Source organism: Nyctereutes procyonoides, unplaced genomic scaffold (genome assembly GCF_905146905.1).
Source record: "Nyctereutes procyonoides isolate TBG_1078 unplaced genomic scaffold, NYPRO_anot_genome, whole genome shotgun sequence".
Taxonomy (NCBI): domain Eukaryota; kingdom Metazoa; phylum Chordata; class Mammalia; order Carnivora; family Canidae; genus Nyctereutes; species Nyctereutes procyonoides.
Window position 1 is genome coordinate 10,950,974 of NW_026575155.1, and position 14,949 is coordinate 10,965,922.

The following is a 14,949-nucleotide window of genomic DNA, read 5'->3' on the forward strand; positions in this document are numbered from 1 at the left end:
AAGGGAAAAGACAGACTGGCAGGGGAGAAGCCTCAGAAGAAACCAACCCTGCTGCCCTCTTGATCTCATACTCTTGACCTTCAGATCTGTGAGAAAATAAGTTTCTTTTCTTTAAACCACCCAGTCTGGGTTACTTCGGTATGGCAATGTTAGCAAACTATTTCTCTCTCTCTCTCTCTCTCTCTCTCTCTCTCTCTCTCACACACACACACACACACAGAGAATCTCTTGGGAGAATTTCACTGCTTGCAAGAATCTGTTCCCAGTTCACCAAACCCTGTACTGAAAGATTATACCAGGGCTCCATTTTCACTTTTGGTATCTAAGAATAGCTCTCTAGATGTTTCACTTCTTTAAAAACCCATTTTGTGGAAAGAATAAGTTGCAATAATTTTTATTTTATTTTGTGATCTTGGCTCAGCAGAACTGAGAAGGTGTTTGACTTTTTATGCTTTCATATTACCTGTTCTTATTATAGCTATGCCTAAAAGTGTTTAAATTATACTAAATATAATTTCTGCATTCTCCTCCCCAATCACACTCAGAATTTCACTCCAAGGGTTTTCTGGAGCGGGAGCACAGTAGAAAGAAAGGGAGCTTTGTTGGAAGAGAGGAGTGGGTTCAAACCTTAAGTCCGCTGTTCACTTGTGGGATGTTGGTGAGGCACCTAACATCTCTGAGCCTTTGCTTTCTCCTTTGTAACTGTGAAATGATGTCCCCTTTTGAAGGATGGGTGTGAGGGTTACATGAGATAAAGCTGTAATTTGCTTCCTGGCACATAATGGACACCAAATAATGCTGCTTTCCACTTTTTCTCTTCCTTTTCCCAACCATAGTTAGCCAGAAAAAATAATTGTGGACCCAACAAAAGTCCAGTTAATTGTATATGGGTTTAAATTTGAGACATATTACTTACTGTACTCCAAAATAAATATCCGCAGAAATTCAAAGAGGTACTGCTTCAAACTTGGGAAGCACATCACTAAGCTGTTCTGCCAACAGCTTTCTGACTATGTTCTTTTCAGAAACAGAGGCTGTTTCAAGAATTCTATATGCATTGTATTTATTCAGCGACTGGCAATCTGGTGTCCCACCTAGTGGTCAGCAGGGGATAGCCCATTTCAAAAAGAGATGAGAAGACAATTCACATTATCTTCTGCTGGGTGGAAGCCTGAAGGACAGTTTGTGCTCATCCCTTTCTCCCCATTTACAGGGACTCAGGACATGTAAAGCACAAGACATGAGGAATGACAGTACGTTTGCATATGCTGTTGCAGTGGTGGGATAGAGATTGAAAAGAGAAGTTCTGCTTGAGAGAGAGTCATCAGATTAGGAGGCATATGGGTGAATGGTTTTCTTAAAATATGAAATATTTCAAATATACAGAAAAGTTCATAAAAAATCAGCACATTTACCAGCCAGCTCTATTGAACGCTAACATTTTGTCACATTTGCATCCTATTTCTTTTAGAGGCAAAACAGCGCAAATGCTGGCACAGTTCCCAGTATACGCTGCTAGGATCCCTTTCTCTTCCCAGTCCCCCACCCAGAGGTATCCACCATCTTTGGTGTTTGTCTTTAGTGGCATTTAAAAATTCTACTAACATTTATGGGTGAATCCATGTTTTTGAATGTTTTCAAAATTTACTGATGTCATACTGAATATATTTTTTTCTATTGTAAATGAGTAATGCAATAACTTCCTTGTGCCATTTTCCCTATGGAGCTTCTTAAGAATTTTTCTATTACTTTCCTAGAAGTAGATTGAAGAGCAAGTATTTTGTTTCCAGAGAGATTGTACCAAATTATCTTTCAGTTTGGTAATTGTACCAAATTACTCTTCACCAAATTACCTAATAGTGTAAGTGGTCCCCATTGCTCTACATCTGCAATGATACTGAAACTGTTAGGCTTTGAAATACTTTCAAAGTTGATAGTTACAAAATATTCCACAGTATTTTAATTTGTATGTCCCTAATTAGTATTTATATTGGGTGTCTTTTTAGATGTTTCCTTGGCCCTTTATTTTTCTCTCTTGTTAATGGGCTATTCATATCTTTTGCCTTCTATTTCCTGTTGGATTTTTTTCTTATTGATTCTCAAGAATTTCGTACTTATTACAGATATGAATCCTTTTTTTTTAGTTATATGTTTGCAAGTATCTTCTCCCTGTCTGTGACTTATAGGTTTTTAGTAAAAATTTTAAGATGAATTATATAATATGTACATAAAATGCACAGATCATAAATGTAGAGCCCAGTGATTTTTTTTTTTTTACAAAGTGAAAAAACCCATGTAATAACCACTCAGGTGAGCAATTAGAATATAACTAGCCTCCACTTTAGGATCTTTATAAGATCTGCCACACTCCAGAAATAACCACTCTGTAGACTCCTGAATCATTTTGTCCTGTTTTGAACTTTAAATAAATGAAATCGGGGATCCCTGGGTGGCGCAGCGGTTTGGCGCCTGCCTTTGGCCCAGGGCGCGATCCTGGAGACCCGGGATCGAATCCCACGTCGGGCTCCCGGTGCATGGAGCCTGCTTCTCCCTCTGCCTGTGTCTCTGCCTCTCTCTCTCTCTGTGTGACTATCATAAATAAATAAATAAATACTTTAAAAAATATAAATAAATGAAATCCTATAGTATACACACACTGGTTTCTTTCAGTCAATGTTATTTTTTGTGAGGTTCATTTATAATATTGAATGTAGCAGTGATTGCTTTTTTCCATTTCTATTTAGTATTTCATTATATGCATGTATTATATACATGAATCCATTTGACTGTTAGAAATATCTAGGTAATTTCCATTTTTGGACAATTATGAATAATTTGTAAACATTCTGGTACATGTGTTTTGGTGCATGAGGAGAGGAAATGCTAGGTCCTAGGACATGCACTTGTTTAACCTTAGTAAATATATGTTGGCAAATTGAATTTAAACCAAAAAAAAATAAAAACCTTATAAGTGCTTCTTGTAGTGATGCTCTGGGTACCACCTGGATCCCCACTTTGTGACTGAGCACTCATCCTTACTTGTCAGGAGTTTGGTTACTAATGGATCCCAGCTGAGACCTTCCCCAGGCATTGCACTGAGCTAAAGGGAGCTGCCTGGCCAAACCATATACTCTTAGCCTGGTGGCATCCAAGATGCAATGAATAATAGATGTGGGAATAGAAAAGTCTCTAGCTACCATGTTAATTCTGGACATCTCTGGAGGGCCATCCTAGCTTTAGTAGCAACGTTAACAATAGCCAGAATATAGAAAGAGCCCAGATGTCCATTGACAAATGAATAAAGATGAACACACACACACACACACACACACACACGGGAATATTACTCAGCCATCAAAAAGAATGAAATGTTGCCATTTGCAACAATGTGGGTGGAACTAGAGGGTATTATGCTAAGTGAAATAAGTCAGTCAGAGAAAGACAAATATCATATGATTTCACTCATATGTGGAATTTAAGAACCAAAACAGATGAACATAGGGGAAGGGAAGGAAAAATAAAATAAGATGAAAATTGAGAGGGAGGCAAACCATAAGAGATGCTGAACTCTAGGAAACAAACTGAAGGTTGCTGGAGAGGAGGTGAGCAAGGAGGATGGGGTAACTGGGTGATAGGCATTAAGGAGGATGCTTGATGTAATGAGCACTGGGTATTATATAAGACTGATGAATACTAAATTCTACCTCTGAAACTAAAAAAAAAAAAAAAAAAAGGAAGCAGCAGTAATGGTGAATACCTTTGCCTTGTTACCAGCATAAGGAGGAAAGCAACCTTACATTCCTGGAATGAATTCCATTGGTCATGATGTATCATTGTAGTTTTGTTGTTGTTGTTTTAAGGTTTTATTTATTTATTCATGAGAGACCCAGAGAAAGAGGCAGAGACACAGGCAGAGGGAGAAGCAGGCTCCCCACAGGGAGCCCATGTGGGACTGGATCCCAGGATACTGGGATCACAGGATCATGCCCTGAGCCAAAGGAAGACTCTCAACCCAGATATCCCTGTATCATTGTTTTTATATTTTCTTGAATTCTATTTGATGTTACTTTGTTACAGATTTTTGGATCTAACCTTATGAGGGATATTGTACTATAGTTTTCTTTTCTCATCTTTGTCATAAAATGAGTACGGAAGTGTTTCCTCCTATATTTCTAAAAGAGACTGGCATTTTATTTCTATTTGATATAATTTTACTGATGAAACTGATTTTTTTGACTTATGTTTCTTTTATTTTTTTATTTTTTTAAGATTTTATTTATTTTATTTATTTATTTATTTATTTATTTATTTATTTATTTATTTATTTATTTATGATATACACAGAGAGAGAAAGAGGCAGAGACACAACAGAGGGAGAAGCAGGCTCCATACAGGGAGCCAGATGTGGGACTCAATCCTGGGTCTCCAGGACTACACCCTGGGCTGAAGGCGACACTAAACCACTGAGCCACCCGGGCTGCCCTTATGTTTCTTTTAATTTTATTTTTATTTTTTATTTATTTATGATAGTCACACACACACACACACAGAGAGAGAGGCAGAGACATAGGCAGAGGGAGAAGCAGGCTCCATGCACCAGGAGCCCGACGTGGGATTCGATCCCAGGTCTCCAGGATCGCGCCCTGGGCCAAAGGCAGGCGCCAAACCACTGGGATCCCCAGTGGATCCCCTTATGTTTCTTTTAAATTGAAGTATAATTGACAAGCAATGTGTAAGAACTTAAATTACAAATTCAGTATCTGATAATATGTTTCTCATTTTTCTTCTTGTGCCAGTATTTGGAAGTATACAACTATGATTGCAGCTTTGTCTATTTCTTCCTTCAGTTCTCTTATTTTTATTTCATGTTACTTCTCTTATTTTAAGCTTTGTAATTGATTACATTTAATATCATTACAGCTTCTTATGTAATTTATCCTTTTATTTTTATAAAAGCTCTCTATCTCAGGTAATATTCCTTTTAAAATAAAGATTTTATTTATTCATTTGTCAGAGAGAGCACACACAGGGGGAGCGGCAGGAGAAGGGAGAAGCAGGGTCTCCACTGAACAGGGAGCCTGATTTGGAACTTGATCCCAGAAGCCTGATTTGGAACTTGATCATGACCTGAGCCAAAGGCAGATGCTTAACCAACTGAGCCACTCAGGCATCCCTCAGGTAATACTCCTGATCTTGACATCTGCTATGTCTAATTTTAATATAATCATTTCAGCTAAATCATGATTAGTATTTATTTGGCATACTTTTCCTCATTTTTTAATGTTTCACCTATTTGTGTCTCTATATTTAAAATGAATTTTTTATGGATAGCATATAGTTGGGTTCTGCTTATCAATTTGATAATATTTACTTTTAACTGGAGTGTTTAGATCATTTATATTTAATATAATTATTTATATTAATGGGTTTAAATCTACCATTTTGCTATGCATCTTGCTATTTGTCCCATCTGTTCTTTGTTCCTTTTCTCTTCCTTTCCTGCCCATTTTTTGTCTGAGTATTTTTAAAAATTAATTTTGTTTTATCTTTTCTATTGGTTTCCATAGTCAAGGTATTTTCACTACGTACCCCCTACATTACTATCTTCCTTCTTTGTTTTATTTTTCTCCTTAGAACTGAGCACTATCTAAAAATACAAAATATTCTAGCTATTTAGTTTGTTGTTTGTCTCTCTGAGTAGAGTATAACTCTTGAAGAGCAAATATTTTAGCCTATTTTGTTCAGTACAGAAACTTTAGTACACAGAAACAATATCTGTTACAAGGTAGGTAGTCAGTAGACAGTTATTGAATACAATTGAATTGCTAGACAAGGGTCTCAGTCTACCTTTCCTGTGTAAGTATCAATGGCCACCTTAGTTGATCCTCAGAGGCATGATGTTTAACAAAATCAACTTCCTCACTGGATTTTGAAAGAGATCAAATATGTGGTTAGGGACCATTTATAGCTGATGTACTCTCTTACAAAACAAATGTGAATTAGCCTCCTCTTTCCTCTATGCTGAGTGTAACCAAGGTGCTGATTATTTCCTGATTTCTGCTGTTGACTTCCTGGACTTGTCTCCTAGGTATGTAACCTCATCTCCAGCACACATCTGGCTCAGAGCTGACAATAAAACAGTTTTGAGTAAGCATGTGGAGTGACTCATAAATAGTGACTTTAGGGACAAAACCCAGAAATTATAAAAATGATGTGGCCTCTAGGAAAGCAAACTGAAAATTTGAGATTATGTGGGTAATGTACAAAAAATAAACATAATTAATTTTGCTTAGGTTACCTAAATAAAGCAGGATAGTTTTATACCCTCTTATCCTTATAAACAATCTTGATGAGCCCCATACTCAGTGGGATATTTCTGGGCACCCAGCTTCCTCGCTGTAGAAGCTAATGTTATTCTCACACTTTCTTAGAGGTAATTAATTTACACCTACTCCATAGAGGTAAGAAGTGCAAAGCTGAGTTAAGAACATAGAATTTTATATACATTACAAACCAACAAATCTGTCAACACAACACAAGTGATATTCCTCTCTTGTTTCAGAGCAGGAAGCTTTTGACCTCCTGGAGGTAAATACATTTTTCCATTTCCTAGAAATTGCAATGCAAGGCATCCTGACAAATAAAGGCAATACATGTTTTAGTATTTTTAACAAAACTCTTTATCAAGATAAGCATATGACGTACATTATATGAGATCAACAGGTGACCTGCATCATGCATTTCAATTTTTATTTTATAATTCTCCAATTAAGGAGAACTTTATTCTCCAGGAGAACTTTTTTTAAGATTTTTAAAAAATTTTTTATTTATGATAGTCATACACAGAGAGAGAGAGAGAGAGAGAGAGAGGCAGAGACACAGGCAGAGGGAGAAGCAGGCTCCATGCACCAGGAGCCCGACGTGGGATTCGATCCCGGGTCTCCAGGATCGCACCCTGGGGCAAAGGCAGGCGCTAAACCGCTGCGCCACCCAGGGATCCCTCTCCAGGAGAACTTAAGCCACATGTTTCTCATTGTCTATGGATTTTCTCAGACCTTCCTGCCTCAGAGGTTCCCTGAATTTAGCTCTGGAACTTATGCTCATGCTCTAGTGATCTTGAGTCTCACCGTGCCCCCTTCCATGGGCCTTGGCATTCTTAAACTCCTAATTGTCCCATTCTCAAGGCATCTGTGGCCTGCCAGGCCCCCTCACAAGGCAGTATCCTCATTCCCAGGGCTCCAATACCTGTGCTTATGATGCTCCTGCCCAGGACAAAGGATTTGTGTATGAGAACGCTGGTGGTGACAGGTTCTGGTCCTGAAGCCACTTGGATCTGTGTTTCTCCAGGTTTGTGTTTGTTTGATTGCTACTTTGAGACCTTCTTCAAACTTAAGACCAGTTGGCCTGAGTCAGTGACAGATGATCATTTTGATTAGTAGGTGTCAGAAGATATGGTTCACACAGAAGCTGGAGTCTCTGTGACTAAGATGGGGAGAGGGGAGATGAGGTACAGGGAAGGATTTGGCAGCAGGCCCTGCCTCCTACCTGATTCTAAGGATACAGGGGCCTTGTGGATTTTTAAGGGGAAGATCTAATTTGCAGTTACCTGCACAACCTTTTAAGACCCATTTTGCTAGAACAAAAACAAAGAGGGCAACAATAATAATAATCACAACAACTTGCTGTTATGTACAGTCAGACATCTCTTCTTTTAAAGCTGTCCCTGGATGTCTAAGTTACCTGTAACCAAGAGAGCAAGGGAAGCCCAATTCTGAATGGGATCCCCTGCTCACTCAAATGGGAGGTGATGCTAAGGCAGGAGACTGGCTTCTATCCCTGGGGTCTTCAAGGCCAAACTTAGCAGAAATTCAAATTCCTGATTCTGGAGGAACCTGAGCCATGGCTGCAGGGCTCTCAGGACAGCAGGTTTAGGGCTATGTTCTTATGGTGGTTGATTTTATGTGTCAACCTGAGTGGACTAAGGGATGCCCAGACAGCTAGAGAAACAATTTCTGGGTGTGTCTCCAGAAGAAATTACATTTGAATCAGTAGACTGAGTAGACTCACCAATGCAGGTGGGCATCATCTAATTCATAGAACAAATCAGACAGAGAAAGGTTGAATCTGTTTTCTCCTTGAGTTGGTATATCCATCTTCTCCTGGCCTTTGACATTGGTGTTCCTGGTTCTCAGTCTTTGGACTTGGAGTGAGGGTTATACCATCTACTCCCCTGGTTCTCAGGCCTTTGACTCAGATCGAATTATGCCATTGGTTTTCTTGATTCTCCAGCTTGCAGATAGCAGATCATGGACTTGGCCTCCATAATCATGTGAGCCAATTTCTAGAAGTCTATCTACCTATATTGGTTGTGATTCTCTTCGGAATCCTTGCTAATACAATTTTCCTCTCAACCTGTAAGAGACAAAGGACTCAGGCAAATCTCCACCTTCCTAGGATCCCCCAGGATGATGCTTAATACGGCCCAGGGCTCTATGATTTAGAACTTAGGAGAGCAGGTTGGTAGCAGCAGATACTTAGTTCTAGACTCATTCCTCACATAATTCTGAGCAGGTAATATGCTTTTGGAGGAAAATGATCCTTATCTTCCAGCTGGCAGAGCCCAATCACAACTGGTAGAGAAACAGCTACAGGATAGTGCTGGGCATGGGATAAACAGTCATTCCTCTGACTGATTCATCAGCCATCCACAGGGCAGGTCCCGAATCTGGGTAAGTAGCTTCTGTTTTCTAATATGGATTCTCTAGCAGAACCATGAGGCTGGCTGTGTTACACCTTCTTATTTTATATTATTTCTCTTAATTTGTGCAGATATATATTAAAATTGGTGCTGTACATTGCAAGTTCCATTAGTATAACATAACCCGAAGCAGCTGTTGGTAACTTCAGAATTTCAGGCATGAAAACTCTGAAAAGTAGAGCAATAATCAAACCTCCACAGTCATTCTTATCCTACCTAAGAGTCTTGAACATGTGACTTGGATTATGACTGTTCCTGATGGCAACTGTGCCCTACATGTGTCCATGGCTGGTAAAAGAGGCTTCTCTACTTGCACTTGAACCCATCACTCTTCTCTGTCTACTCAAGAACTGGCTTCTAGCTATTTGGTAGTGGAAGTACACAATGTAAAGAAAGAAGTCAAACCTCACTTGGAATTCCTACCTGACCATGTGCTGGAGTGTGCCACAGAGAGTCCTAGACTTGTACAAGGGTAATCCTGCTTGGTTTACAGACTTGGGGGTTTGTGGCATAATAAGAAAAATATTTGGTCTTTGTCTTGAGTCCCTGGCATGGAGCTTCTTGGAAGCCTTGGAATGAAAGGTGACAAAAGTGATAGGATCATCTTTCATTCTAATGAAGGGACTCTTGGTGTCTTACCTTAGATAGCCTCAGGATGAGGACTAGTAACCAGAAAGACCAGACCCTCATTAGAAGACTGGATCATTCAGCCCCACTCCCTGACTTCTGGGTAGGGAAGAGGGGCTGGATATTGAATCAATCACCAATGGCCAGTGATTTAATCAACCATGCTTACATAATGGAATCTTCATGAAATCCCTAAATGATGGGATTTAGGGAGCATTCACATTGCTGAGCACATAGAGGTATTGGGAGGGTGGCACACCTGGAGAAGGTAGGGAAGTTCTGTGTCTTCCTGTCCTCTCCTCAACCCCGCATCTCTCCTATATTGGTTGTGATCTCTCCAAATAGGCTGTTCCTGAGTTATATCCTCTATAACAAACTGGTAATAGTAAGTAGAGTGCCCTTCTGAGTTTTGTGAGTCATTCCAAAGGATTATCAAACCTAAGGGGATGGATGTTTTGGGAACCTCTGATTTATACCTCTGTCAGAAGATTGGGGGGCCTGGGAATTGAGACTGATGTCTGAACTAGGGAACAGTCTTGAGGAACTGAGCCCTTTAGCTTTTTGGGATCTGACGTAATGCCAGGTAGATGCCGTCAGATTGAGTTGAATTGTTGGACACCCAGTTCATGTTGGATGATCAGAGAAATAGTATTGGAAAAGACACCAGGCACTTGCTGTCAGGAGGAAAAAACCCTCAGGATTGTATATGATGTATTTGTGGTGCCAGTCACAGAGTGAGCAATTTACAAATTCATTCATTTATTCCATAAATATTTATTGCAGAACAGCTTCACACCAGACACTGCTCCAAGCACTTGCGTGGTGAATAAAACATAAAAATTCCTTGCCCATAGGGGATTAGATTCTAATAGGGAGGAAAGAAAAAAAGAAATAAGCATGTAATAAGTCAGGTAGTATATTAGTTTTCTAGGGCTGCCTTAACCAAATACTACAGATTAGGTGGCTTAAACCAATGCAGACGTTTATCTCACAGTTCTGGAGGCCAGAAGTCTGAGATCAAGGGATCAATAGGGATGATTCTTTCTGAGGACTCTAAGGGAGAACCGTTCCAGGCCTCTTTCCTTAGCTTGTACTGGTTGGCTTCTCCCTTGTCTTCACATTGTCTCCTTTCTCTGTGTCTGTTTCTGTCCAATCTTCCCCTCTTTTAAGGACACCAGTCATATTGGATTAGGGCCACCCTTAATGACTTCTTTATAGCTTGGTCACCTCTGTAAAGATCCTATCTCCAAATAAGGTCACTCTCTGAGGTAAATGGGGGATAGGACTCCAGCATAATTATTGGGGGAGGGGAGACCCAGTTCATCTTATAATAGGTAGATACTGGAGAAGAATATGGAGAGCCAAGAGTGGGTAGGGTTGTGTATATATATAGAGTGGTCAGGGTAGTGTTAAAAAGTGTTATCTGAGCAGACACCTGAAAGGTAGAAGGGAGTAAGCCCAGAGGATGTCAGAAGGAAGAGCGACCGAGGCAGGTGGGAGGCATGAGACCCTTGCAGGGGTGTGAGGGGTAGTGAGAAGGCCAGTAAGGTCATGCAAGTGTTGGCTCCTGTATGAAGGATTGTATTAATTTCTTGAGGTTGCTATAGCAAAGGACACAAGCTGGGTGGCTTCAAACAACAGACATTTATTCTCTCCCAATTTTGGAGACTAGAGGCCTGAAATCAAAGTGTTGGCAGGGCCACGCTCCCTCTTGTAGCTTCTGGTGGTCGTCAGTAGTACTCGGCTCTCCTTGGCTTGTAGACACATCAGTCCAGTCTCTGGCTCCACATCTCACAGCCACCTTCACTCTGTGGGTCTTTGTCGTCACATGGAGCTCCTCTGTGTGTGTGTCTGTGTCTCTCCTTTTCTTATAAGGACCCCAGTCATATTGGACTGAGAGCTCATCCAACTTCGGCATATCCTCATTCTGGAGAGATTCCATCTGGAGAGATTCTATTTCCATATTAGGTCACATTCACAGGTACCAGGGACCAGCACTTCAACATAACTTGGAGGGGACATGGTAGAAAGCACACAAGGATCTTGCCCTTACTCCATGAGGTGGGGCCACTAGACAGTAGGCATTCCTTTGTGTCTGGTTCCCTGCTCAGTGTCCTTCGATGCATAGAGGCAGCTGCATAGGATGGTGTATTTAATCTTTCTAGAGATGCATCCCTTGCCTGCTTTTAGAAAACCCTGGAAGATGAGTATGATGACTACGGCCTTTAGTTGCAGTGTGGCCACGTCGTGGAAACTCCCCCAGTGTCTCCTGTGTTGATAGCTCTCAGCCTTGCAGGGAGGTTGGTGCCCTGGGGACCTGCTGAGGGGTGCATTGTGGTTCTCTGTGAAAGCCAAAACATCACATTGCATCTCAATCCAAGGAAGCCTTTCTTTGCGCAGAGCTGAAACAACACATCTCCCAAGGATTTAAGTGAACATGGGGTTTGCACTTAGAAGTTTGAAAGGAAGACCTGGCTAATGGAATCCTTAGGTGGAATCTCAAATGTCAGATGCTCAGCGAGCTTTTGGGCCTGCCCTCAATTGACCTCAAATCACTGTGAGACTCACCACACCTGTCACATCGCTTCCCCATCTCTCCCCCTGTGTCACCTCAACTCCTGCCACGTGCCAGCAGTGCCAATGTCCTGGCCAGTCTACCTTCAAGCTTTATTAGCCTCAGCTTCCTCTGCTCTCAGAGGAATCTTCTCAACGCACAGCGTGAGCATGGCAGCCCCTTTTGTAAAGATTGCCCCAGCCCCAGTCCCTCAGCCTGGCCTCATGGGGCAAGTGGACTTCAGAACCAGACAGTCCTGCGTCCTAATCCTGCCCTGAATTACAGTTTTAGGGCCTCAGTTTCCCCCAGTGAAAATTAACCAAGTTGGCTGATGGAGTGGCCACATGGGGATCCCACAGACTGTCTCGACCCTGACATGTCCAGTGAGGATGCTGGGTGTCCTGGAGGCTCTGCTGTGCTCCCCCCTCATGCTGAAAACACAGTTCAGTGCTCAGGGGCAGTCTTAGATTTTTCACTTTCAGGTTCTTCCAGGATGTACCACCAGGCACTACCCCCACTCCTGTAACACCACCAAGTCCAGAGGCTTTGGGCAATCAGGACTGAGCTCGGTGATAAAATGCTGAGTGTTCTGATTTCTCAGATGCTTATGATCTCATGCTCCATCCATGCAGGGCTGGAGGGCCCATCTCTGAGAAGAGAGCTCTCTTAGCAGAAGGGTGCTTCTTATTTCTGTAAGATTCTGAGTTCTTTTAAACCTGATATGCATCATCTTATTTTAGGGGCTGAATTAGCAAACATGAGAGCAACTTTGGGGAAGAAATGATAACTTTCAGTCATGCCCAAAATATTTGTTTCGGGGAGGTGATAAGCAACACAGGGTTACTAATGAAATAATTGGAAGTTGCTGCCTGAAGTCTTCCCAGTCTTAATAATGCTGACATTCTTAATTTGGGCTGACATGAGACTGATGGGCATTTTGACAGCCAGACCCACCAGAAACAATTATTTTACAGATAAATTATTGCCATTCAGGCATTCAAAGATTCCAGAACTTTTTGTCAGTTAATGGGCACTGGGTGCATGGAAATCTTAGTTTCAGACATTGGAGGGGTGTGAACATACACAGGGAGGGCTCCTGGCTTGCTTTGTGTGGACACAGGGTCACAATGTAGACTAGGCTCTTGGCTGCCCCCACTTGCTACCTTCAAGGCCTGGGACTGGTTCTGAAATCCTCTGAGCTCAGTTATCTCATCTCAGCAACGGGGACAAGTAAACCTAGCTCATCATGTATCATGGAGAATCCCATGAGTTAATGTTGGTGAAGCACATAGCTCAGTGCCCAGCAGTGGGAGGCATGGTGGTTGCTCTTTTTAGTCTATACACCAGGCACTCACAAATGGAACTTTCTGTGTTAACCGTGGTCATGTGGCCAGTCTGCTTTTCTTGTCCAAATGACTTTCTTTGAAGGAAGGATGAGAAAAGAACTTAAGACTCCAGACTTAGAGGCAGTTGCTTATTCCAAGCAGGGCCTCCAGGAGGCTGGTGATATTAAAGTCTGGAAAGGCTAGAAGGTCAGGGTATGGGATTGGCTTTCTCCTTTTGCATGTTCCAGAAGGGGCTAGTTAGCCTCTGGGGATGTGTTCCCAAACTTTTCAGGGTCAGAGAAAAAGGGATCTGCCTTTGGATTTGGGTTGGGCAGCATTCCTCCTCTGTGCTGTGAGTCCAGAGGCCAGCCCTGCATATGGGGGCAGCACCAGGGTGGATAGGAGGCAATGCCACCAAGCATGGTTTGACCTGGTCTTCACTGGGCAATGAGGGTAGAAGGATGGGTTATGGCAGGCAGGCGCTAGAATGAAGCAGTAGTCTTGGGTCACTTTTCTGTCCCTTCTCTGGGGTTCTCTGCTTAGGTTCTCTTGGGTGGAAATTCAGGACGGCAAGTTGGATTTTTCTAGTGCAGTAATTTGGAAGGTAATTGATGATACTATTTCTTGACTATAATTGTTGAACATCAGTACAGTCCAGGCACTCAGCTAAGCCTTTGCTCATAGCATCTCAACCATCTTGGTGACACAACTTGATATAGGTTCTGCTGAGATGCTGAGGCTCAGGGAGGTTGAATGACTTGCCCAGAGATACACCGAGCATGGCAGATGTGAACCTACCTCCTCCTTGAGCCCACAGTGGGTGCGTGTAACCACTGTGCTGTGTCTGTCCTCCAGGACAGGTAGTTTTCCCCTTGGTCAGCTACCCCAGGTGACCTCAGTAAACTCAGAGCAGACACTGACAGCTGGGCTCCTTTCTGAGCCATTAGCCCTCTGAACCTTGTGTTCAAAGAACTGGCAGGGTTGATGTGCATGGGTGCCTTAGAACACTGTCATTCTGGCTGTGAGTGCGAGGAGCACACAAGTGTGTATTGGACCAATGGCAGAGGGTCCAGGTCTTGCTGGACCTGGAAAGGTGACATTTTGGCTACCTGCATCTCCTGGCCTTCAGCTATGAAATGAGGGATGGGATTATGTCTCCCTGATACAAACCCTTAGAATTCTAGATCTCTGTGTGCTATGGGGTTTTAGGAAAAAAGGAAGTCATACATAACTAGATGAAGTCAAGGATGTGCTAGTGTCCCTGCTAAGCAATAGGCAGCATGGTGTGTTTTCCAGACTATTCTGGGCTTTGTCTTGCTCCTTGGTGATCCTGGTCCTGCCCCTGGGTAAGCCCTGATCCTGCTCCCCAGTAAGCTCTGGTCCTGCCCCCAGGTGAGCCCTGGCCCTACTCCTAGGTGATTCCCGGTACTTACCTGGTTGAACCCTGGGCATGCCCTTTGCACAGCTCCTGGGGAACATCTGCAGGCTGTCATGTCCCAGTGCCACCTTAGCAGGGTGAGTTTGTCCAGGAATCCAGTAGAACCTGTCCTGCCTCCAGTGCTCAGGGCACAAAATGTGGATGACTTTATCTCCCTCTTGGTGGAGCCATTCCCCTTGCCCTCCTTTCTTGGATCCAAAAGGATCCCAGTTCCCCTTCTCCCTCATGGGACCCCATAAGATCTGTT